This window comes from Euleptes europaea, chromosome 1 (genome assembly GCF_029931775.1).
Source record: "Euleptes europaea isolate rEulEur1 chromosome 1, rEulEur1.hap1, whole genome shotgun sequence".
Classification (NCBI taxonomy): Eukaryota; Metazoa; Chordata; class Lepidosauria; order Squamata; family Sphaerodactylidae; genus Euleptes; species Euleptes europaea.
This window is the reverse complement of record NC_079312.1, coordinates 24,387,837-24,410,879: the sequence shown is the minus strand read 5'-3', so window position 1 is coordinate 24,410,879 and position 23,043 is coordinate 24,387,837.

Sequence of the window (23,043 nt, the reverse complement as noted above, 5' to 3'; positions counted from 1 at the left end):
ATTATTCTTATATCTCAGTTAAGTTTTAATCACAATATTCTATTAATATAATTAATTACACTTCTTTATGTTAGCAATGTCATCTAGATCAGATTAAAAGGTACTCTTCCATTTTCCCCAGTCCTAGTTCATATTCACAATATTTCATCCAAGCCTCCCATTCCCCCATAAATTGAACATTGTCCTTTTGGTTTAAAGTAGCTGTAAGACTTTAAATCTAATTCTTGGCTTTTTCCCTGCCCACACAAATCGATTTATTTGTTTTTCCCAATTTTCTATTGTTCTGTCTGGTATACTGATCGGCAGAAATTGAAATAAAAAGTTCAGTCTCGGGAGTACATTCATCTTTATCACCGATATTCTTCCCAGCCAAGAGATATTCATTTTTGACCATGAATTTAGATCTTTTTCTATGTCTCCCCATATTTTCAAATAATTTGACTTCATAAGTATCTTATTCTGTGATGATATTCTGACACCGAGATATTTGATAGGCTCCTCGTTATTTGGCATCCAGTAATTCCTTGTAGATACATATCTTCATTGGTTGTAGTATTAAAAGTCAAAATTTTTGTCTTTGTTTTATTCAATTTGTAGCCAGAGTATTTTGCAAATTCTCTAATATGTTGATGGACATGTGGTAAAGTTCGTTCAGGATTTTGACAAATCAATACAACATCATCTGCATAACTTTTAATTTTGTGTTCTTCATTTTCAACAACCAGACCTAAAATTTTAGGATCGTTTCTTATATAGTTCGCAAGAACCTCCATTGATAAGTTGAAAAGGAGCGGAGAAAGTGGGCATCCTTGTCTGGTACCTTTATTAATATTAAATTCTGTCGATAGACAACCATTTATCAAAAGACGTGCCTTTTGAACGGAATATATGGCATTAAAAACCGTAAGAAGAGTATCTCCACAATTCATTTGTTGTAGTGTTTTAGAAATAAAGTGCCAAGATACGTTATCAAAAGCTTTTTCCACATCTAAAAAGATCATTGCAGTCTTTAATGATTTTGACTTTATATATTTAATTGCACTGAGAACCAATCGTACGTTATCTCTCATAAGTCTCTTTGGTATAAAACCAGTTTGGTCTGGGTGCACCAGTTTGTTAATGTATCTTTGAAATCTTTTAGTGAGAATAGAAACAAAAATTTTGTAATCAATGTTCAACAAAGAGATTGGTCTGTATGCCTGAGGAAGATATGGATCGGTGCCTTCCTTTGGTATAAGAGATATATGTGCTTCTTGCCAGGACAATGGAATTCTTCCATGCTCGATTACCTCATTATACAGAGATAGTAAGATAGGCGTCAATTGTTGTTCAAAAGGTTTATAATATTGTGGTGTAAATCCATCAGGACCTGGTGCCTTATCCGATTTCAAATTATTTATGGCATCCACAATTTCTTGTGTTGTTATCTTCTGATTAAGACTCTTTTGTTCTTCTGATGATAGTTTAGGTAGATGTGTATCTATCAAATATCTTGTTAGCCCCTGGTCTTGCAAATCGTCCTTCACATACAATTGCTTGTAGTAATCAACGAATACTTTTTCAATTTCATTTTGTCTGTTGTAAGTTGTACCATTAACTTTTGCACCGGTTATCTTTCTTTTCTTCTCTTGTTGTTGAAGTTGACTGGCTAAAAAACGGCCCGGTTTATTTGCTCTTTCAAAAAATCTTTGCTTGGCATATTTCATTTTCATTTTAATCTCTTCCGTTTCTATCACTTCAATTTGATGTTTGGTCATCTTGATGTCACGAAGAATAGTTTTATCTGACTTAATTTGAATCTTTTTTTCCAATGTTCTTAAGTGTTCTTGAAGATCTTTAAGTTTCTTTTGCTTGTCTTTTCTAATCCTGGAATTTAAAGCTATCATTTCCCCTCTAATAAATGCTTTACTAGCATCCCACACAGTAAAATCTGACATGTCTGGGGTCTTATTTAAAATAAAGAACTCTTTCACATCATGTTTACATTGTTCAAGTATATGTTTTCTCCGCAATATTTGATCGTTTAACCGCCATCTTCTAATTCCTGGTCTTCCTCTCGACACTGTAAATTCAATTGGATTATGATCTGACAGTATTCTGGGAGCGATCTGTATTCTATCCAAACTTGTTAAGATAGATTTGGAAGACCAGCACATGTCAATCCTAGAAAATGATCCATGACGGTTTGAGTAAAATGTAAAGTCTTTTATTTTTGGATTCTTCGTTCTCCATACATCTATTAGGTTGAATTCTTTCATAAATTTAAGGGCATTCTTTGGTAATTTCCCGGATGTGCTATTGTGGGATTTGTCGATCATTGGATTTATTACCGCATTAAAATCTCCTAGAAGTATAATTTCTCCTTGATGTGAGTCTGCAAGTTTCTTAAACAATATTTCAAAAAAAATTTCTTTAGCAGCATTCGGAGCATATATATTTACCAGAGTGAAGCAGATTCCATCTAATCCAAAAAGAATTAAAATTTGGTAACGTCCATCTGGATCTGCCATGTGAGATTTGACAGTAAAGATTTTTTCATTGATATATGTAACCAAGCCTCTCTTCTTCTCTCGAGCCGAAGCAAAGTAAGGTGTTCCAAGGTGAGTCGTGTGTAAAAGTTTCTCATGTTCTCTTTTGATATGGGTTTCTTGAAGGCAAATAATGTCTTTCTTTTGCTTTTTTAAACTGTGAAAAACTCTTTTGTTAGGGGAATTTAGACCGTTGATATTCAGTGATAGAATTTGTAACAAATTCATGCTGAAGGGGAGAAATCTACAACGCTGTTGCTTGGTCTAGTTTGTCTCCTTCAGAAGTCTTCTTGTGTTTGCGTAGTTCTCGCTTTTCCAGCGGTATCTTTTTGTCTTTCTGAGTCAGTTGGGAGGTACTGGGAGTTGCTTCCAAAGTGTCTTTTGAATCTTTTGGAGAGGAGTCTTTTGATGTTCTTAATTCTTCAAGCAACTCTTCAGCTTCAGATTGTGGACTGTTCTTTTACCTTGTGGTAAGGAGATCTCTAGAGAGTAAGGAATGAGCCAGCGGAATCTGTATTGTCTTTTTATCAATTCTTGTTTTAGCTCGTTGTACTCTTTCCTTCTGGTTAGGACACTTCCTGGAAGATCAGATAGAATCTGTATTGAATTTCCCTCCCAAACCAGGGGGTCGTCTCTTTGTGTTCTAAGCAGCAGATTTCTAGTTCTTTTGTGAACAAATCTCACCAGTATGTCTCTTGGTTTGTTAAACTTAGTTGCACAAGATGAATTTATTCTGTAACAATATTCTAACAAGGTGTCATCGTCATCAAAATCGTAGTTGTCGTGAAGCAGTGTTCTGATTTCTGATTCCAAGCTGGTCTTCTCAAATCGTTCTGGAATTCCACGAAATTTGTCTTCTTGCTTCTGTTTGATTTTAACTATTTCTTGTGAGTTAAGTTCAAGCTTCTCTTCCACCTTTGCAATACTTTGAAGCACCTTCTGTTCTGAGTCTTGGATTGACTTCTGTAAGGAAGTTTTCATATCCAGTATCATTTCTTGAGTGCGCAGGAAAAAGTCCAGACTTTCTTTAGCCATCCCCGAACTCTTTCCTTGTGACTTCTCTACTGTGGGTTTAAATTTCGCAACGTCAACCTCTTCTTCTTCTTCAGACTCCTCGAATTCTAAAAATTTCTTTTGTTGTTTGCCTTTCAATTTTTGAGATTGTCGGTGCGCAAAGCTGGTAAATCTTTTCCTCATAGTAATTGGAAACCTGAAAGCATATTAACTTCAATTTCATACATATAAGATTGTTATCACTTTAATCCACCCAGCTACACAATATTTGAAAAGTAAATAGTTAATCTAGATATAGCAGTTGGTACTTGAATAGTCAAATCATTGACTAGTTGAGTTCATTAGCTTATTAAATTCTTAAGTTCATTAATTGATTGAATTCATTAAATTCATTAAATTCTTATAGTAAATCAATTCACACAAACTGTTATTTTACTTCAAAAAAATAGATTAATTAAGTTATTGTCAGTAGTTAGTAATCAATAATATTGAAGAAAAAAAATTCCAAAAACAAAATTCCAGGGTTCAATGATTGCCAAAGTTATAAAAATTATGTTCCTTAAATGAGTGTTGTGTAGAAAAGAAAAAAGAGAAAAAGGAAAAAAAATTGATCCAGTCTTCAGTTGATTTCTTATGTATGCTAACCAATAAGGGTGCCAAGTTTAGTATAAAAATAAAAAGTCAGTTAAAAGGAAAATGCAGCTGTAATTCATCCAAACTCCACTGGGGGGCAGCAAAGTATTTGTATGAGTCAATCAGTTTGAGAAAACGAAAGTAACTCTCAGTAACATCGACTCCATTTTGTAGGCTCCGCTTAAAGTTTGGAAAGTTTGTATTGTTTGTTATTTGTTATATAACAACAACAGCAACAGAAAAAAAATCACAATAAGGGGCGCGGAGCTAATCCAATGCGAGACGGGGGGGTTGTGGGAAAGCCAGAAGCCGAGGTCCGCGCTGATGGCTACTGTTTGGTGTTACCGCCGCCGCGCCGCCGCCGCCACCACCGATGTCCTGGCTCCTACGGCCCGCGCCGAGTCTGTCGGCCCCCCCGCTTCCGGGTGAGCCAGCAGCTCGGAGCAGCCGCACAGAGACCGTGATGAATCGTGCCGCACGGTTAGTTTTTTGTTTGCGTTCAGCCGGCCCCGACTCCAATACTCTGGCGCAGGAGATAATTCCCCTCCCTCTTTCCATTCCAATCAGTTAGACGTCTTCACTCAACGCAGCCCCTTTCAAACTTATTTTGGAACTTTGAATTCTGTGTAGTAAAGTCCTGAGCTTATAACGACTTTTGATCTGTTTTTATATAAAATATTATAAGTCTTTTAAAAAACGGAAGTGGGGGGGGAGAAGGAAAGGTTGGTCGGAGGGCCGCCATGGTCTCGGTAGACTCACCCCCAGTTGCTTCCTTCGTCACCAGACGCTGGGATCAGCGTTTTGCTAGCTGTTGGACCCCCGAAAAAGGAATGGGGGGGGCTTTATGGAGCCATTCTCCTATTTGGCCCACTCCCCCCAGGCCTGGGGGGGTCTCCTCGGAAGCGATTGAGAACTCGTGAAAAAATCGCGTCTGGCAAGCTCGGTCTCTACCCGGAAGTCCCCAAGAATTAGATTTAAAGTGTTACAAGATGAAAAGAGGAGGTTTGACACTACCTAATCTTAAACTATATTATTATGCAGCCTGCCTAACCTGGATTGCAGAATGGATAAAACATCCTAATTATAGACATGTGATTTTAGAACGAGCGGATCTTGGGCAAGGATTTCACAAAATTTTGTGGGACCCTACAGCAATAACCTATAAGGATAAAACACCAGAAGATTGCGATATCAAGACGGCGATACTAAAAGTATGGAAGAAGTACAAGAAAAGAATAAGTCCAACTCCACCATCCATAATGTCTCCAACGGAAGCATATCATGACAACGTTAAACTGAAACCAGCTGTTCAATTTACTTACAACGATATGATAGACCCAACAGGTGAAATTAAAAGCCTAACTGAACTTCAAAAAAAATTCCAAAAATTAAACTGGCTAACTTATCTCCAACTGAGGTCTAACTTGAAGAAAAACTGTTTATATCCTCGGCCATTTCGAGAACTGACAGAGTTTGAATTGCTAATAACCAAGAATGATTCTCATCTATTAGGAAAAATCTATAAATTTCTTTTAAAATATGACACAGAAGAAGAACAAGTAAAAACGAATATGATCAAATGGATGCAAAACTTTGGTGAAATGATCAACATGGAATCTTGGGAAAGACTCTGTACCTCTGAATTAAAGTACACTGTGTGTCAAGAAGTTAAAGAAAACTGGTACAAAACATTTTATAGATGGTATCTGACCCCAAATATGCTCTCTCATATGATATCCTCTGGGAAAAAAGGCGTTTGTTGGAAATGTCAAAATACAGACGGGTCTTACTTCCATGTTTGGTGGACATGTCCTAAAATTCAATTGTACTGGAAACAGATTCACAGAGAACTTCAGACGATATTCAAAATGGAGATATTACAAGATCCCAAATATTATTTACTCAGTATCGTGCCACCAAACTTGCCTCCGAAATTTCATGATATTTTTAAATATGCCACAACAGCAGCAAGAACGGTCCTGGCTAGGACTTGGAAACAAACGTCTACTCCCGAAATCGAAGAATGGAAAGAAAAGCTCTTAGATTATGCCAGTATGGCAAAAATGACTTTTATTCTAAATCCAAAGATTAAAGAATCCATGGAACAATTTAATGAAAAATGGGAGTCATTTTATACTTATATGTCTTCCAGATAAGTAATTGATTAGCTAATATCTCTTTTAAAACGATACATTGACAAATGGAAGATATTTACTTTTAAAATACCATTTTATTAGATAAACTGTATGTTTGTTCGATACTTTATTGTACTCCATGAGCTTATTTCTCAACCGAAATTGTAATGATGTTTTTATATATTCATGATTTATCTTTTCCCTTTCCTTTTTTTCCCTTTTTGTACCTCTTAAAACCTAAAATAAAAAAAATAAAGTAGCTGTAAGTTTTGCCATTTCCACCAGTTCAAATATTTTCATAATCCAGTCTTTTTTCCCAGGAGTGTCTGCCCCTTTCCATTTTGCTGCATAGACCAATCTTGCAGCTGTTGTCGCATAGATCAAAAAAGTCCTTTGTATTAACAAGTGACATGTATTAACAGGTATCATACTTAATAGCATCATTTCTGGTGTTTTGGGTATATTTTTTTGTACTATTAGTCTTAATTCATTATAAATCATATCCCAAAAATCCTTAGCTTTGTCACAAGTCCACCACATATGATAAAAAGAATCAACTTCTTTATTACATTTCCAACATTTAGGGGATGTCACTTTGTAAATCCTTGCAATCTTCTTAGGTGTTAAATGCCATCTATACATCATTTTGTAGATATTTTCTCGAATTGACTGTGCATTTATTCCTTTCAGGTCCTTCGACCATAGTCTTTCCTATTTATTTAAAGCGATGTCGTGTCCCACAGTTTGAGCCCAATTGATCATTGTTGGTTTAATTGTTTCCTGCTCACAATATATTGTTAAAAGAAGATTATACATTTTGGAAATCAGTTGGGTATTATTATCTAATAGCATCCTGTGAAAAGGCGATTTTTCTTTAGAAAATCCATTTTTCATACCTTGTGCAAAGACTGATTTGATTTGGTAATATTGAAGCCATTGTAAATCGTCTTTAAGTGACTGATAATCTTTTAGTGAGCATTTTTTCCCTTCCCAATTAGTTAACTCCTGATAAATAACAAATTTATCCGGTCTAAGTGGGCGTAATGTTAACATTTCCTGAGGTGATATCCAAATCGGTGTTGCTGGTTCAAGAATATGTTTATATCTCATCCAAATACAAATTAAGGAGGACCTGATTATATGATTACGGAATGATGCTTGTGTTTTGGTTTTGTTATACCACAAATAGCCGTGCCATCCACTTATATTGTTAAATCCTTCAAGATCTAACAAACGTGTATTTGATAGGTTAATCCAGTCCTTTAGCCATACTAAAGTGGCCGCTTCAGCATAAAGTTGAAAGTTTGGTAGTGCTAAACCTCCTCTAACTTTAGAGTCTACCAAGTGTTTGTAAGCAATCCTTGGTTTTTTCCCTTGCCAGATGAAATTTAGTATGTCTTTCCTCCAAGTGTCAAAATATTTAACGTGATATTATAGGCAAATTTTGAAATAAGAAGAGTATCCTTGGCAAAATATTCATTTGGACTGTTGATATTCGACCCAAGAGTGACAACTTTTTATTTGACCAAATGATCATATCAGTTTTTATCTTATCCCATAATTTAAAATAATTATTAGTTATCAGTTCTTTGTTCTTCGCAGAAATCCAAATTCCCAAATATTTGACCTTGTTTACTTTCTCCCAACCTGTATATGATATAAAGTCCTGTTGTTCCCTTTCAGTCAGATTCCTGAATATTGTCTTTGTTTTTTCTTGATTAACTTTAAAGCCCGATGTTCTTCCAAAATCGTCCAAAGTTTCCATCAATATCTTCATTGATTGGGTTGGGTTTTCCAAAATTAACAGGAGGTCATCCGCGAAAGCTCTCAGTTTAAATTCATGTTTTTTAATTTTTAATCCGCGAATGTCCTCCATAGCTCTTATCTTGCAACATAGTGATTCCAACACCAAAATAAATAGTAATGGAGACAAGGGACATCCTTGTCTAGTTCCTTTCTTAATTGAACAATTATCAGACATCGATTCGTTCACCAAAAGTTTTGCCTGTTGGGATGTATATATGGCCGATATACCTCTCAAAAAGCGGTCTCCAAAATTTAATTTCTCCAAGATCTTTTTCATAAAATCCCAGGAGACCATGTCAAAAGCTTTCTCAGCATCCAAAAATAAAAAGGCAGCCGTTTGTTGGCTATTCTGGTCATAATATTCCATTGAGTCTAATAAAATTCGCATATTGTCTTTGATTTGTCTTCCTGGAACAAAGCCTGCTTGGTCTTCATGTATTAAATCCTTAATAAAATGCTTCACCCTATTCGATAAGACCGAAGCATAAATCTTATAATCCACATTTAACAGTGAGATAGGTCTATAATTTGACGTTTTTTCTGGATCTCTTCCTTCCTTATGTATTAATGATATAAATGCATGTGACCAAGTCTCTGGGGATACTCCCTTATCCAAAATTGTGTTGCAAAGTAATAAAAAAAATCCACTAAGTTATCACTAAATGTTCTGTAAAATAGCGCCGTAATTCCATCTGGTCCGGGTATCTTATCCGTTTTTTGCTTCAAAATTGCTTCTTGTAGTTCCTCCTTTGTAATTGGAGCATCTATCAATTGTTGTTGGGTTGTTGAAAGAGCTTTCATCTGTATTGAATTTTAAAACTTGTCTATTTTTTTTTTGAAATGTTATCTTTCTGATATAGCTTAGTATAGAATGAAACAAATTCTTTTTGTATATCCATAGTTGTATATACTGGTCCTTTAACGGATTGGATTTTCGTTATGATCTTCTTTTGAAATGAGTCTTTCAGTTGGGTTGCTAAAATATTTCCAGGTTTATTAGCATGTTCAAAGTATTTTTGTTTGGCAAATTTTAGATTTTTATTCATTTCCTCCATCATTATAAGATTCAGTTGATGTTTAGACACAGAAATCTTCATTAATATTTCATTTTTTTCCTCTTCACATATTGCCATAACCAGTTTTTCTTCCAAATTTTGTAAATCCCAAAGTATATTATTGGTAAATTGTAATTGAGTTTTCTTCCACGCCGTATGCTTCTGTATCATAAATCCTCTTAGAACAGCTTTGAAAGTATCCCAAACTGTATTTAACGAAGTCTCCCCATTAAGATTAAGTTCAAAGGAATCTTTAATTAAATCCTGTAGTTCTTGTTGGATTTTATTATCCTTTAAAAGTTTATCATTTAATCGCCATCTAAATGCTTGTTTATTGTTCCATTCAAATGTAACTGGGTTGTGGTCAGAAAACGTTCTTGGTACAATTTGAATTTTACGTAATTGCGTAAAAATAGATTTACTAGCCCATATCATATCTATCCTGGAGTGTGAGTCATGTCTTGCTGAATAAAAAGTATATTTAGCTGTCGTATTCATAGTTCTCCAGATGTCTTGTATTTCCAATTCTGAAGCCATAGTGAAGAAAGTTTTAGGCAAACATCCTTCATTTTCGTCTTTTGCTTTTGATTTTTTGTCCAAAGTTGAGAGAACAACACCATTGAAGTCTCCCATCAAGAGGATCTGATCATTTGCGTATTGGGAAATCAATTCATGTAATTGTCCATAGAACTTTCTTTCCCTTCATTAGGTGCATATATTCCAACCACAATTGTCTTTTGCCCCAATATTTTTGTTTTAATAATTACAATTCTTCCTTCATCATCTTGTACAATAGTTCAGGACTAAGGCTAGAATGAGCCTATATCACTACTCCCTTTGTTTTTGTTTTGGCCGAAGAGACAAATACTTGTCCAAGCACTTGCCTATCCAAATATTTTTTATGTTTTGTTGCTATATGAGTCTCTTGCAGACAAATTAGGGAGTATTTATATTTCTGTAGATATTTAAAAATTCTAGCCCGTTTAGTCTTTTCATTCAGGCCATTCACATTCCAAGAAATTACTTTTGCCATGTTGTAATGATTTTTGAAGCAAAATATTAAGTCTATAATTCAGCACCTCCCTCTGCTCCCTGTGATTCCTCTTCTTCTTCTTCTTCCTCTTCCTTTTGTTCCAGAGTTAGTCCTTTCAGTTCTTTCTTATATTTCCTCAGAAATTTTCCCACGTCCGCTGGAGATGTAATTGTCATTTTAATTTCTTTGTAGGTAAAGGCCAGGCCCTGTGGCATTATCCAACGATATTTGATACCATTAGCTTTCAAAACAGATACAAATTCTTTATAATTACTCCTCTGTGAGAGTAAATGTCTTGGTATATCCTTTAAAAGTATCAAAGGAATGTCTCCTGCTGAGACCGGGTTGTCATAGTGGATCTTCATGATCCTATCTTTAATCCTTGTATCATAAAAAACAATCATGCGATCTCTTGGTTTTGTTCTTTTCATTCTTGCAGGTAATGGTATTCTATAAGCTCTGTTAATAGCTTGGTCTAACACTTGTTCTTCCATTTGAAATAAGTAAGCCAAGTTTGGAATTACAGTTTCTTTGTTATCTCCCATCATATCTGGTAAATTGCGCAGACGAAGGTTGGTTTCTCTGACTTTCATCTCCATCATGGCTATTTGATCTTTGGCTGCAATCTGATTAGTTTGTATTGTTTCAATCTGTTTTTCTTGGCTTTCTAGTTTTTTCTTTGTGTCCTTATGTTCTTCCATCACTTTCTTGATTGATGAATCCATTGCATGCATATCAGTCTTCATGGTATTCATTTGAGTCTTTACATCTTTAAGGTCTTCTGTAACCACGTCCAATTTCTGGTTAATAGCTTGAGATGCTTGGCCAAGGTTTGTCATCATAGATGTCAGCTGAGCCATCTGAGTTGACATCTGTTCAAACTGCTTAGTTGTTGCCTCTGTTTGTTTGGCTAACATTTCCTGTAGTTTCTTATCCATGGTTAAGGTTTGTGCAGATTCTTTTAATTTTGTATAGGCAGGGCTATGTAAGGAGCCAGAACGAGGGCGAGTCCCAGACATTTACATTGACATTAGGCTGGTAAAATGCATGTCCTCAGACAGGGCCCTCTAACTTGTAGTTAGTAAAGGATGCTCCAACAATCAGCTTAACAGTTTTTTCGGGTTGAAAAGATCTATTTTTCACTTTAAAATAGTCTTTTAAAGTTTTAGAATACCAGCGAGTTTTTCCGGACGCTCTAGGTCGGCTCAACCAGGAAGTATTCCGGATGTTATTTTCGCCGCGGACCTTCTACCACCTCTTCTCGATGGTTATTTCCTTCAGGAACTATTTCTATGTTACTCGAGTGCGACGTGTATCCGGTCCTACGACTTGCTTCCTGTTGATGTGGTTTAGATGATAGAGAGGGAGAGGATAGTATAGAGGGTCCTCTGGTCCAGGAAGTCCCTTGTTATGCAACGTGGCAGGAAGTCCTTTTTTTTTTTTTTGCCGGAGAAACAGAAGGTACTTCTCCCTCCCCTTCCTTTGAAAGTGCTTCTCATTGGTAAAAGTTTTAGTCCATCACATAAGCGTCCTTCTAACTCATTGTTTTGGGTTAAGCTGATCGACTTGATAAGGCTCCTGCCGCTTTTCCTGATGGATTTTATAAATCAAATTTGTCCGATTCGATTAAGGGAGGAGCAAGGGTACTGGAAATATCTTCATCTACCCCCCGGTTATTCGGTAACACCAGTAAACAACAAAGGATTCTTATGTAAAGGTATCCAGCATCTATCGAAGCCCTTCCTCAGATTATGGAGAGGAAATTAAGTTCAAAATAAATAAATAAATATTTGTTTAAAGATGTGTTAAATATTAAGCCCTCTGTCAATAATTTGATTCAACTCTTTTTTGTATTTTTTTTGTATTTGAATTTTGTTTTTATTGATGCTTGTTTTTAAAAGGTTTGTTATTGTTTGGGTGTTGGCTTTGTGTTTGAGAAATTAATTTTAAAAGTAAAAAAAAACTAATTGGGGCCTAAATGTTTCTTCTAGTTTTAGGCCGTCTCTGCATGAATGGTTTGTAATGTTTTATTTTTTTTATGTCTGCATTTTTTCCCTCCTTTTGGTGTTGGAAAAGTTTTTCAATCATTTAATTTCTGTTTTCTACAACCAATTATCCCATGATGTTTCTTTTTTCTCCGTTTCAAAGATGACTCTCCAGAGGAGCTGTAAAGACAAATGAGCCTGAGACACAAACAGGAAACCACTGCTGCCCCCCCCCTTTTCAATTGCAGGGTGGGGGAGACATGAGACCCTCCGAATGACTCCCTGTAGGGGAGCCCAGATTCTGAGCCACAAGAAAAAAAGATAAAGCAAACAATGTTAACATATAGATACAGTCATTTGTTGAAGAAGTCTTCATCTGGCATCAGGAAAAATAGTGTACGTTGAAAGCTGGAGCCAGACTGCAGGAGATAAAAATATAAAGAGCATGCACAGAGTTCCAGAGGCCTGTAAGTCCATAGAGGCCTGGAAAAATAGTGCACTTAATGTCTGTAGAGTGTAGCTGAAAAAGTAGAAAATCAATGTCCATAGCAATGTCCATAGTTAGAGCCACAAAAGTTCTGTCCAAAGGCAAAAGTGGCTGAGAGTAAAACCTGGCTGAGAGTAAAACCTGGCTGAAAGTAAAACCTGAAAAAAACTCAAAAGTCAACAAAGTTAGTTAAAGAGCAAGGTTTTCCCATTGACATAAAACCTGAAAATCTCAAAAGTCAGAAGTAACCATATAAAGAGCAAGAGCACGTAAAGAGCAAGATTTTTCACATAGAGGGGCTTACCCCCCCTTCACTTTACTTTTTACACACAGAAAACAGTGACCACTTTATGCTCAAGAAAGCTACTGACAGACTAAGACCTCAGAGCCAAATGAGCAACCATTGTCACCTTTCTCAAACTCTCAAAAATCTCCATTGCTTGCTTCAGGTCATCAGGAAAACAGATCCATGAAGAAAGAAAAGAAAAACCAAAAGATGTTTCTTGTGAGGTGGCATTGTCTGCAAAGTTCTTGCCAAGCCTCATTAACTTGCTAAGCCTCCCTAAGGCGTTTCCCCTCCGTTTCAAATGCAACCTGGCTGCTGCACAGGTCAGAGCAAGTGGCAGGCAGAGTCACGAAAACCAAGTTCACACCAGGGGGCAAGGAAGGCATAGATGGCAGCAGAACCCTTCCCCCACACTGGCAAGCTGTAACGAAAATGAGGAAGCCTGCATCCAGGAAGGGGTTAATGAATCGCTGCAGTCCTTGGCGTGCCTGTGCATCTGGAAACAGCTTGACTAGCTGAGAGGCTGCCGAGGCTGCATACTCTGCAAAGCCAGGATCATCTGTGTCCCACACTTCAGGATCGGTGGATGGAAGGCAGCTATCAAGACCCTCTGTCTGGCTGGACCCTCCGAGAAAGTAACAAATATCTGGCTTTGGTGCTGGGAAAGTTTCCTTCAGCCCTCCCGGCACTGGTTGCTTTCGAGTCTTGTCCCAGTCGGGCATAAGTCCACATCTTGCTTGCCAACCTCCCCTCCCTTGTTCCTTGCACTGACTTTCCCCCAAGGCTTGGCTGGCCCCATGCTCTTCACCCCGGTCTCTCTGTTCCCTCTCTGCCATGTATCTCTGGGGAGCTGCGGCAGTCTTTCTCCCCTCTTTCTGTTTCCTTTCCCCAGTCTGCATCAGGAGGATGTCAAATGTCTGGGCACTGGGGGCTTGGGGCATGGCAGGAGCATTGTCAGAGAGAGAAGCAAGTTGATTGATTTCCTTTTCAAGTGGTTGCTTGGAAGGGGGAAGAGCGGGGGCTGATCTGCTGATGCAAGGCTGAATGCACTTTCTGGAGGAATGGAATCTGGAACAGGCGATGTTTGGGAGGGCTTGGGCTTCTCCTAGTTGACGGCAGGAGTTGAAGCCGGGAGAGAGGGAGGTTGCTGAATGGGCTGATGCATGCCGGTTGCAGAAGGCACAGATGCACTGAGTTGGGAGGTGCTCGGCTGCGGAGCGGAGTGTAACCCAGAAGCGGCAGTGGCTGCTGCATTTGGTGCGGGATGGATTGGAGGCGCGCTGGGCTGGGGTGCGCACAGCAACAAAGAAACACAACTTTTTCACTGTATTTCCCTATCCTGAACATAAAATGGTCCATGATCATGAGAAGAGAATAATCAAGTGAGCCCTCCAGGGGCCATCTGGTCTCCCCACCAAACTCAAACTGAGGCCAGGCTACCTGGCAAAAGAAAATAAACTGCTTTTTTGATAACCCTTGAGCACTTTCCAACTTTTTCCAATATTTGACAGCACATGTCATGGGAGTACGTTTTGAACTTGACGCATTGCCCATGCTCAGAGCCAGGAGATTTTCTCTGTCGACCATGGCAAGATGATACAGACCTTTGAACAAAGGTATCTGCCCTTATAACCCCTCTCCCACTTTGCCCTGATTCCCTAGCGTAACGGAAAATTTTCCTGTCACCATGCAGGTCGGCTCATACATCCACACAGACGGGAAACACAAGGAAAGGGGAGTGACCGCAGAGTAAGGGGTCTCTTTTGGTCAGACTGTAGAACTGGGAGTGAACAACATGCTCGGGCAGGTAGGCCAGCTTTCTCGCAAAATACCTGGAACCTCAACCAAAAAATCCCCCAGTCAACGCCACCGAGTGGGAGTTCATGTACAGGATCACACAGCCACCTCAGACACACAAAGAATAGGAAAATGTGCATGTCCCAGTATTTCTTATTTTACAATATACTCACAAAATCAATTTCCCCTTTGTCGTGCTGATCTCCGGATAGAAGGTGCTGGCGGTTCGAGTAGCCTTCTGGATCTGCCGTCCTCGAGGAACTGCTGAGTTCACCCTGACTAAATGGTCTGATTGCGCGTGAGAATCAGGAATCCTCCAGGAGGTTTTCTCCAAGAAGGCTATTGAAAGCGAGGGGAAATCCTAAAAAGCGGATTTCTCCTCCCCAAACTTTTTTTGTAACAGGTAAAAACTGGCTTACCTATTCCCCCTACGGGCCACCAATATGTTGTGCCTAGAAAACGCTATCTAAATAGCTCTGATAAAAGATAGTGCTCTGGAGATCAGGAATTAGTTTAAGCAGCTTTTCTATTTAATAGTACAAAGTTAATTAGTTACAAAAGTCCAGTTCAAAACCCTACCAGCCCAAGATTCGAGAGAGAAAGCCCTCTCTCTCCCCAAGAACAAACAGAGAAAATCACACTGCCCGTTCTGTGGGCATTAGCTTAATACAGTGCATCTCCATTCGATACATTAGTACAGTTCTCATGGTGTGATCCTAGCGAACAATGGACAAGCGATTCTGGATTCAGCCAGCTCTGTAGCTGAGAGGAGCTAATGCCTCCTTACTTTGCAACATTATGGTGGTTAGTGTGTGTATGTGCTCATGCTGACGTGTTGGATAACAAGCAGGCAGAGAAACGGAGGAAAGGGGGGCGACTGGTGGTTCTTGCATCCTGTTCATATACACAGGGGCATTTCAGAGTGCCATAGGTAAAATACCTTTTAGTCTGGCACTTCACTAGGTATGCAGAAGAGTTTAGGAATTGAAAGAAAATGATCCTCCCCCACCCCAACCCACCCCAGCAGTGGGGCCTGAGCCTGTTTTCACCCTCCAGGAGACATGGAAGATGTAAATCCGTTGAGCAATATTTCAGGGGGAGAGAAAGGACAAAATAGGAGGGGGCCTGGAGACAGTGGGCACCCCCTGACTCCAACTCCCCACTATGAAGACTGACTCTCTCACACACACACACACACCAAGGATGCTTTCTGGCAAAGGGGGCAGAGACCCCTATGCTCTTTGTGTAACCCTGAGTCCACTGGGGGGGGGGGGTTTCCTAAAGAATTGGGTACTCTATAGAAGGGGAAAAAGGCACAGCCTTCCCAGAGTGATTGGAAGGCCTGAAGCTGCAGGTAGCTTACCTCACAAGGACTTCAGCCTTTTAAATTTATTTATTGATTTGATTTATATTATAAAACTGCACATTAATATTCTAGGTGTGGGTGATATTCTAGATATGAAGTGATGGTATCACTTTACTCTGCTCTGGTTAGACCTCCCCTAGAGTATTGTGTTCAGTTTTGGGTGCCACAATTTCAGAAAGGTGTAGACAAACTGGAACGTGTCCAGAGAACAACAAAGATGGTGAGGAGTCTGGAGACCTATGAGGAAAGGTTGAAGGAGCTGGGCATGTTTAGCCGTAAAGGGCTGTCATATAGAGGATGGTGCTGAGTTGTTTCTGTTGCCCAAGAAGGTCGGACCAGTACCAACGGGTTGAAATTAAATCAAAAGAGTTTTCATTAGGAAGAAATTTCTAACACTTAGAGCGGTTCCACAGTGGAACAGGCTTCCTCGGGAGGTAGTAGATGCTCCTTCCCTGGAGGTTTTTAAGCAGAGACTAGATGGCCATCTGTCAGCAATGCTGATTCTATGACCTTAGGCGGTTCATGAGAGGCACTTCATGAGAGAAAGGGCATCTTGGCCATCTTCTGGGCATGGAGTAGGGGTCACTGGGGGTGTGTGGGGAGGTAGTGGTGAAATTCCTGCATTGTGCAGGGGGTTGGGCTAGATGACCTCGGTGGTCCCTTCCAACTATGATTCTAGGTATGAGAATTTCTTATACTGATTAGTGGAAGGGGGGTTGTGCAAATGTTATTAATTGGGTATTAGTCTGTATTGAGATGGTGGTTGTGAATGTTTGCAGTGGATGTTCTATGAATCTTCCCAGAGTGATCGGAGAGCCTGAAGCTGCTGGTTGCCCCCCTTCAGAAGGAATCCAGCCTTTTTATAAAGCTGCACATTAATATTCGGGGGCTGCAAGAAACTGCTGAAAAGAAAGGACAGACGACACATCAAGTGTTATTTTAAAAAATGCCGGTGTTACATTGTGGGATCATATTGTCAAGGACGTGAGCTCCCTCCGTTCTTTCATTGGAAAAAACACACACCATTTCTTTTATATCCCTCTTTGAATTAAATGGAAGTTACATGTGGCTGGGGGTGACCTTAGAGTTGGAGGGGGCGGACATGGGGAGACACAATTCCTCACTCTCCCCAGTGAGACAGCAAGGTAGACTTCCCCTGACTATGGAAGATCCACTGATTTAGCAATTTGCAATAATCTCTTTTCCTTTCTGTAAAATGTATTGAAATGTATTAGGGCAGCCAGGGAATAGCTTGTTGCTGGGCAGAATATCTCTGTGTGTCTATGTCTGTAGTAATTGGGGCAAGAGTCATGGAGGGTTACAGTAAATCATAACAAGAACTGGGTGAAACTGTTACTCTACTGCTGCCTCTATGTCTGGAGTGCTATCCGCTTTACCCTGAATGTTGATGGGTTGTCACATCTTGAATTTGGATAAATATCTGTCCCTCAGTACAATCGGGGCTCAGAGATTTCTGCCCATTAGGGCTTCTGAGTCAGCAGCTGCAAATAAACTGTTTTCTTGAAATAACGATCTCAGGTCTCTCTCTCCCCCCACGAACCCTTGTTTACCACATCACCAGAAAAGCCTTCTCCCCCTCCCTCTTGGGGGCTTCCACCTTCTGATCTTCAGGTACAATCAATCCGGGAGAGGGAAGGAGGGACACCCCACACACCAAAATGCCTGGGGGGGGGGCTGCTCCGCCTGGCTCTCCTCTTTACTCCCCCCTCTCTGCATGAGGCTGGAGGGGGGGGCGATGCAGCCCCTTCCCTGCATCGCGGAGGCCTCGTGAGTGATGCAGATTTGCAGGGTGGGTCGGTGGGGGGAAGGAGGGACGACACTGGATGGGTCTTTGTGGGGTGGGGGTTGTGAGTCAAGGCAAGGCAAGGCAGGGTGAAGAGGGGGCTGGGCTGGGGAGTGTTTGGAGTCAGATCCCCGGCCGAGTCTCTCCAAGGCAAGGGATGGGGTGGGGGAAATAAATGACTCCTGGCATGTAACGTGTTTGGAAATGAGGGCCATTCAGACGGGGCCGAGTCTGCAGAGGACATCCGTGTCCATTCCGGAGGTCAAAGATCCCAGCAGAGCGCAAAGAGGACAACGATGCCCGTGGTGAGAAAAAACTCGGCGCTCCTCCCTGCACAGGAGGCGCCAGAGTGTTTCAGTCTTGGACCTCTTGAGGATAAAAACCAGTTAATCTCCTGGCTCGGACGGGGGTGGCGGGGGGGGGGTGGAGGACAGAATACCCCGGAATGGTTAAAGGGAGAGAGTCCACAGTCCCAGAGTGGCACATTAGCCTGGGGGGGGGGGCGTTTCCTGTTTCCTCCCTGCAGAAGGAAGGTCTGAGTCTCCCGAACTGCTGCGGGAATGGCTGGGAGGGGCCTGGTGAGCTGAGAGGGGCTTTGGGGGGTGGGGGGTGGAAATGTAGGGCCGGGGTCTGCTATGCAAGACCCAAGTCATAGAGAAAGGAAGAGGGAGCAGCGAATTGGGGGAAGCGCCCCCCTTGCCCCCCCCCGTTCACTCACCCCCCCCCTTTCCGGCCAGAAAGAGCTGCTTTGTGCAAAAGAAAGAGGTTCGCAAAGAAGAGCCACAGGAGAGGTGGCTGGGAAAGGGAACTTCTAGCTGCTTTAGACTGGGGAGGGGGCTGATGGGTCAAGGCTGAAGAGGGGCAGATTTGGGGGGGGAGCCCCCTCCTCATTCTTGCCTTAGCCTGGCCTCAGCAGGCCTTTCCTTCCTCTCCCTCCCTCCCTCATCAGGATCCCAAGAAATGCAGCCGTCCCCTGGGCTCTTTGGGGAAAGGGTGGGGGAGAGCCCCTCTCCACTCCACCTTGTCCTTCTTCTGGATGAAGGGGAGGGGTTCCCTCCAGGCTCCCCAATATTGTGAACCAGAGTTTCTTCAAGGTCAGAGACAAGGCCCCTACCCGGCACACCTAGGAGACACCGGTTTCTGACGTGGTTCACAGAAGCAGAGACCTAGGGTTGGCTCAGGTTGCCAACCTCCAGGTATTAGCTGGGGATCTCCTGCTATTACAACTGATCTCCAGCCAACGGAGATCAGTCCAACAAATTGCTTTGTCAATTGGACTCTATGGCATTGATGTCCCTCCCTTCCCCAAACCCCACCCTCCTCAGCTCTGCTCCAAAACCCTCCCACCGGGACTTGGCCTTTCTCCTTGCAGCTCTAGCTTTCTATGTGCAAGGAGTTTTCTTTGATGTGAAGGAACATTTGTAGTGTCCAAGTTCTGGGTTGGAATGTCCCACCTGCACCCTTGAGCCAGCCAGTCTAGTTTTAGCTCCTATTTTGTGGCTATGGACATGATATGTCATTTGATAGTAAATCTGGAATGATCCAATAAAAAAAGAGTGAGTATCCCAGAGGTTCTGTGATTTTGAACTCTGTTTTTTTTTGCACTGTAGTGGCGTCACAAAGTAGTAGAACCATGATTTTTTTTTGGGGGGGGGGGATGCAGTCTGTGGGTGTGGGCATAATATGTGATTTGAGTTTGGGGAGACCCAGTGCCAAAGCCCTGAAGAGGCCCCTGTGGTGTAGTGGTTAAGAGTGGTGGTTTGGAATGGTGGACTCTGATCTGGAGAACTGGGTTTGATTCCCCACTCCTACATATGAAGCCAGCTGGGTGAATCTGGGCTAGTCACACTCTCTCAGTCCCACCTACCTCACAGGGTGTCTGTTGTGGGGAGGGGAAGGGGAGGTGATTGTAAGCCGGTTTGATTCTTCCTTGTGTGGTAGAGAAAGTTGGCATATAAAAACTAACTACTGCTACTACTACTACTACTCTTCCTCTTCTTTTTCAAAGGCCCATGTTTTTGGACCATGTTTTTGTGCTGTGACATTGCCACAAGGCGGCGGATGCCTGATTTTTGCAGTGCATAAGTCGGCTGCGACTTGATGGCACTTTACACACACACACACACACAAATCATAAGGATCCATGAGGATTTGTGTTTTTGAATTATGTTTTTGCACCTTTGCAGCAGCATGAAGCAGTGGATGCGTGATTTTGTGCTCGCTTTAAACTGAGACATGATGTACAGCAGGGTTTCTTAAAGTTTTCCCACTCACAACCCCTTTTTGCCCGCAAAATTTTTACAGGACCCCGGGTATATAAGTATTTCTATGGGACCCCAGGTATATAGGTATATAAAATAGGTATAGAAATCAAACATTTACTGATAATAAATCATGAAGAAATTTATTTTAAAACAATTCTTTGGTACGCATAAAATTTTACCATTTATTAAAGACGAAAGCAAATTTGCATACTAATGAGATGGATGTGCTTGTTTATTTTTACATAAAGAATTAAATCTTGGCGGAATATTTAGAGCAGCGGTTCCCAAGCTTTTTGGGCCACTGCCCCCTTGGCTCCACAAACTCAGTCCCAGTGCCCCCTACCCTGTCTGACAACACAGTTGAAGGGGCCCACCTCTACCGCCCCCCAGGGGGGTGGTACTGCCCTCTTTGGGAACCACTGGCCTAGAACATCTTCAACGCTTTTCAGAGGATTGATATTTTGATTTTATAATCGTCAATGCTGAGAACGCCACTTCGTATACGTAATACCAAATGGCAGAAGTTTGTTTAGGGCCATTTCAGAAATTGTTGAAAATTCTGTCCTAATCCGAAGCCAAAATCCATGTAACAATTTTTTAGGAAACTCAAGTTTTAAACCTGTGTCGCTTGATAACTCAGCAGGTTCTTCTTGAACTTTTAATGGCAGATGATTGAAGTTTTTGATTTCAATTGAGTAGGGTTTATGAACCCAATTTAGTTTTTTAGAATCAACATTTGAAGGGAGGTATTTCTGAAATTGTGTCTCCAGGTACTTCAGATGATCAATTATAACTCTTACAATTAAATCTTTGGGAAGGTTATTTTCAATCATAAAATCATCTGTAGTTTTAAACATTTCTAAAGAACCATTCTCACCCTGTTCATTCATACAAATCCAACATTCTCACCCATCATTGCTCCAGTACCATCTGAAGCTGCAGGTAGCTGACTTCAGGAGGACTTCAGCTTTTAAACTTTATTTTTATTGTTTTGATTTGATTTCTGTTATAAAACTATACTTTAACATTCTAGGTATGAAAATTTCTTATCTTGATTACTGGAAGGGGGGATTGTGTTAATGTTATTAATTGGCTATTAGTCTGTATTGTGATGGTGGTTATGAATCTATGCATCTTTACGGAACTGGGTAGAGAGAAGTCAGAAAACAGGCCCAAACTGGTAGATGTTAATTGTACATGTTAATTGTTGTTTTACCTACTTCGTTGCTGTTTGAAATACTGTGTCTTATAAAAAGAAAGAACTGATCTGAAGTTTGCTTATTGTTATTTTCAGAAATGTCAGTGTCACATAGTCAAAGATGTAAACTCCCTCAGTTATTTCATTCAGTTCTTCCTCCACCTTCTCATCTTCAAAAATAATATAAGAGGTGCTGTTTCTTAGATCCCCAACCTGAAATAGTCATTTTAAAACCCACGAAAGCCTCTGTGGGCAGAGAAGGCAGCCAAGCCTAGATGCTGAGCCTGCCACTCTAGAGAGAAGAATGACACCCCCCCAACCCAGAAAGTCCAATAAGAGGGTTGCTGAGTTCCATGTGGGGCCTGGATTTCTCCTGGGATTACAGCAGCTAATTTCAAGACCTGTGAAACCGGTCCCCCAGAGGAAACGGTAGCTTCGAAGGTGGGACATTAGGATATATACCACAGAGCCTAGGAGAAACTGAAGTCCCCTCAAGGCTGTGTCCCAAAAACTCCAGGAAATCCCCAAGCAGGAGATGGTGACCCTCTCCGATAAAGCAGAATCACAAATGAGTAATAAAAAGTGGTCAGGCTGGCATGTAGTTTAGCGAAAACAGGGAAGATGTTAATGGAACACAGATGTTCAGTGCAGTACGAAAACAACTTTCCTGGGAATCAGTCCTAATGAATAGGGTAGACCTGCTTGGGATTGCTTCAGGTGAGCTTGCTTTAGTTTTCTTCTCCCCCTCCCCACTCCTCCATGCCATTCTCTGAGATGGCTGAATCACTTGGGATATCCCAGGAGCACACCCCTGTGCAGAGATACTCGACAGCAGCCCCGCGGAGCTCCTTGGGCATCTCTGACGGCGGCTCAGCTGACTTCCAGACTGGCCTCTCTGGGTTTGGGCACTGCTCCTCGTGGGAAAGACAGGAAGCTTTTACAAATTTCTCTGCAGCACTGAAGGGGTTAAACTCATAGGAGCTTTTTGCTAAAGAGGCCAGACAAGTAGTGGGGGAGACAAAAAAAGGAAAGGCTCCTTTCTAGGGGAGTGCAAAAAAAACACCAACAGTAATCTTCAGGTTGGGGCCAAAATTTTTTGGTAAACTTGAAATAAGCTGAATCCCCATAATGGTAAATATGGGAATTCTGCTTATTTCTGGGTTTCCTATAAAAATCCAGGCATTTGCACCAATGGGGATTTCTACAAAGCTCCTGGGGGCATTTCTTGAGGTAGAGCCCCCAAATTTGCAGTGTGGCTACAAGGGACTCTCCTTGCCTGAATCCCCAAGTTTGGTGAAGATTGGTCCAGGGGTCCGGAGTTATGGGGTCTGGAAGGCGTCGCCCCCATCCTCCTCCATAGAGAATAAATAGGGAAGTGGCTGTGGTGAGAATCTCTGTTGTAAATTTCGCTATGTCGCTCTATGGAGGAACCCCGCCAACTTTCCCACCATTGCTTTAAATTGCGGCAAAGTTTGTCATCTGTCAGCAATGCTGATTCTATTACCTTAAGCAGATTGTAAGAGGGAGAGCACCTTGGCCATCTTCTGGGCATAGAGTCGGGGTAACGGGGTGTGTAGGGGAGATAGTTGTGAATTTCCTGCATCATGCAGGGCATTGGACTAGTTGACCCTGGTGGTACCTTCCAAATCTAT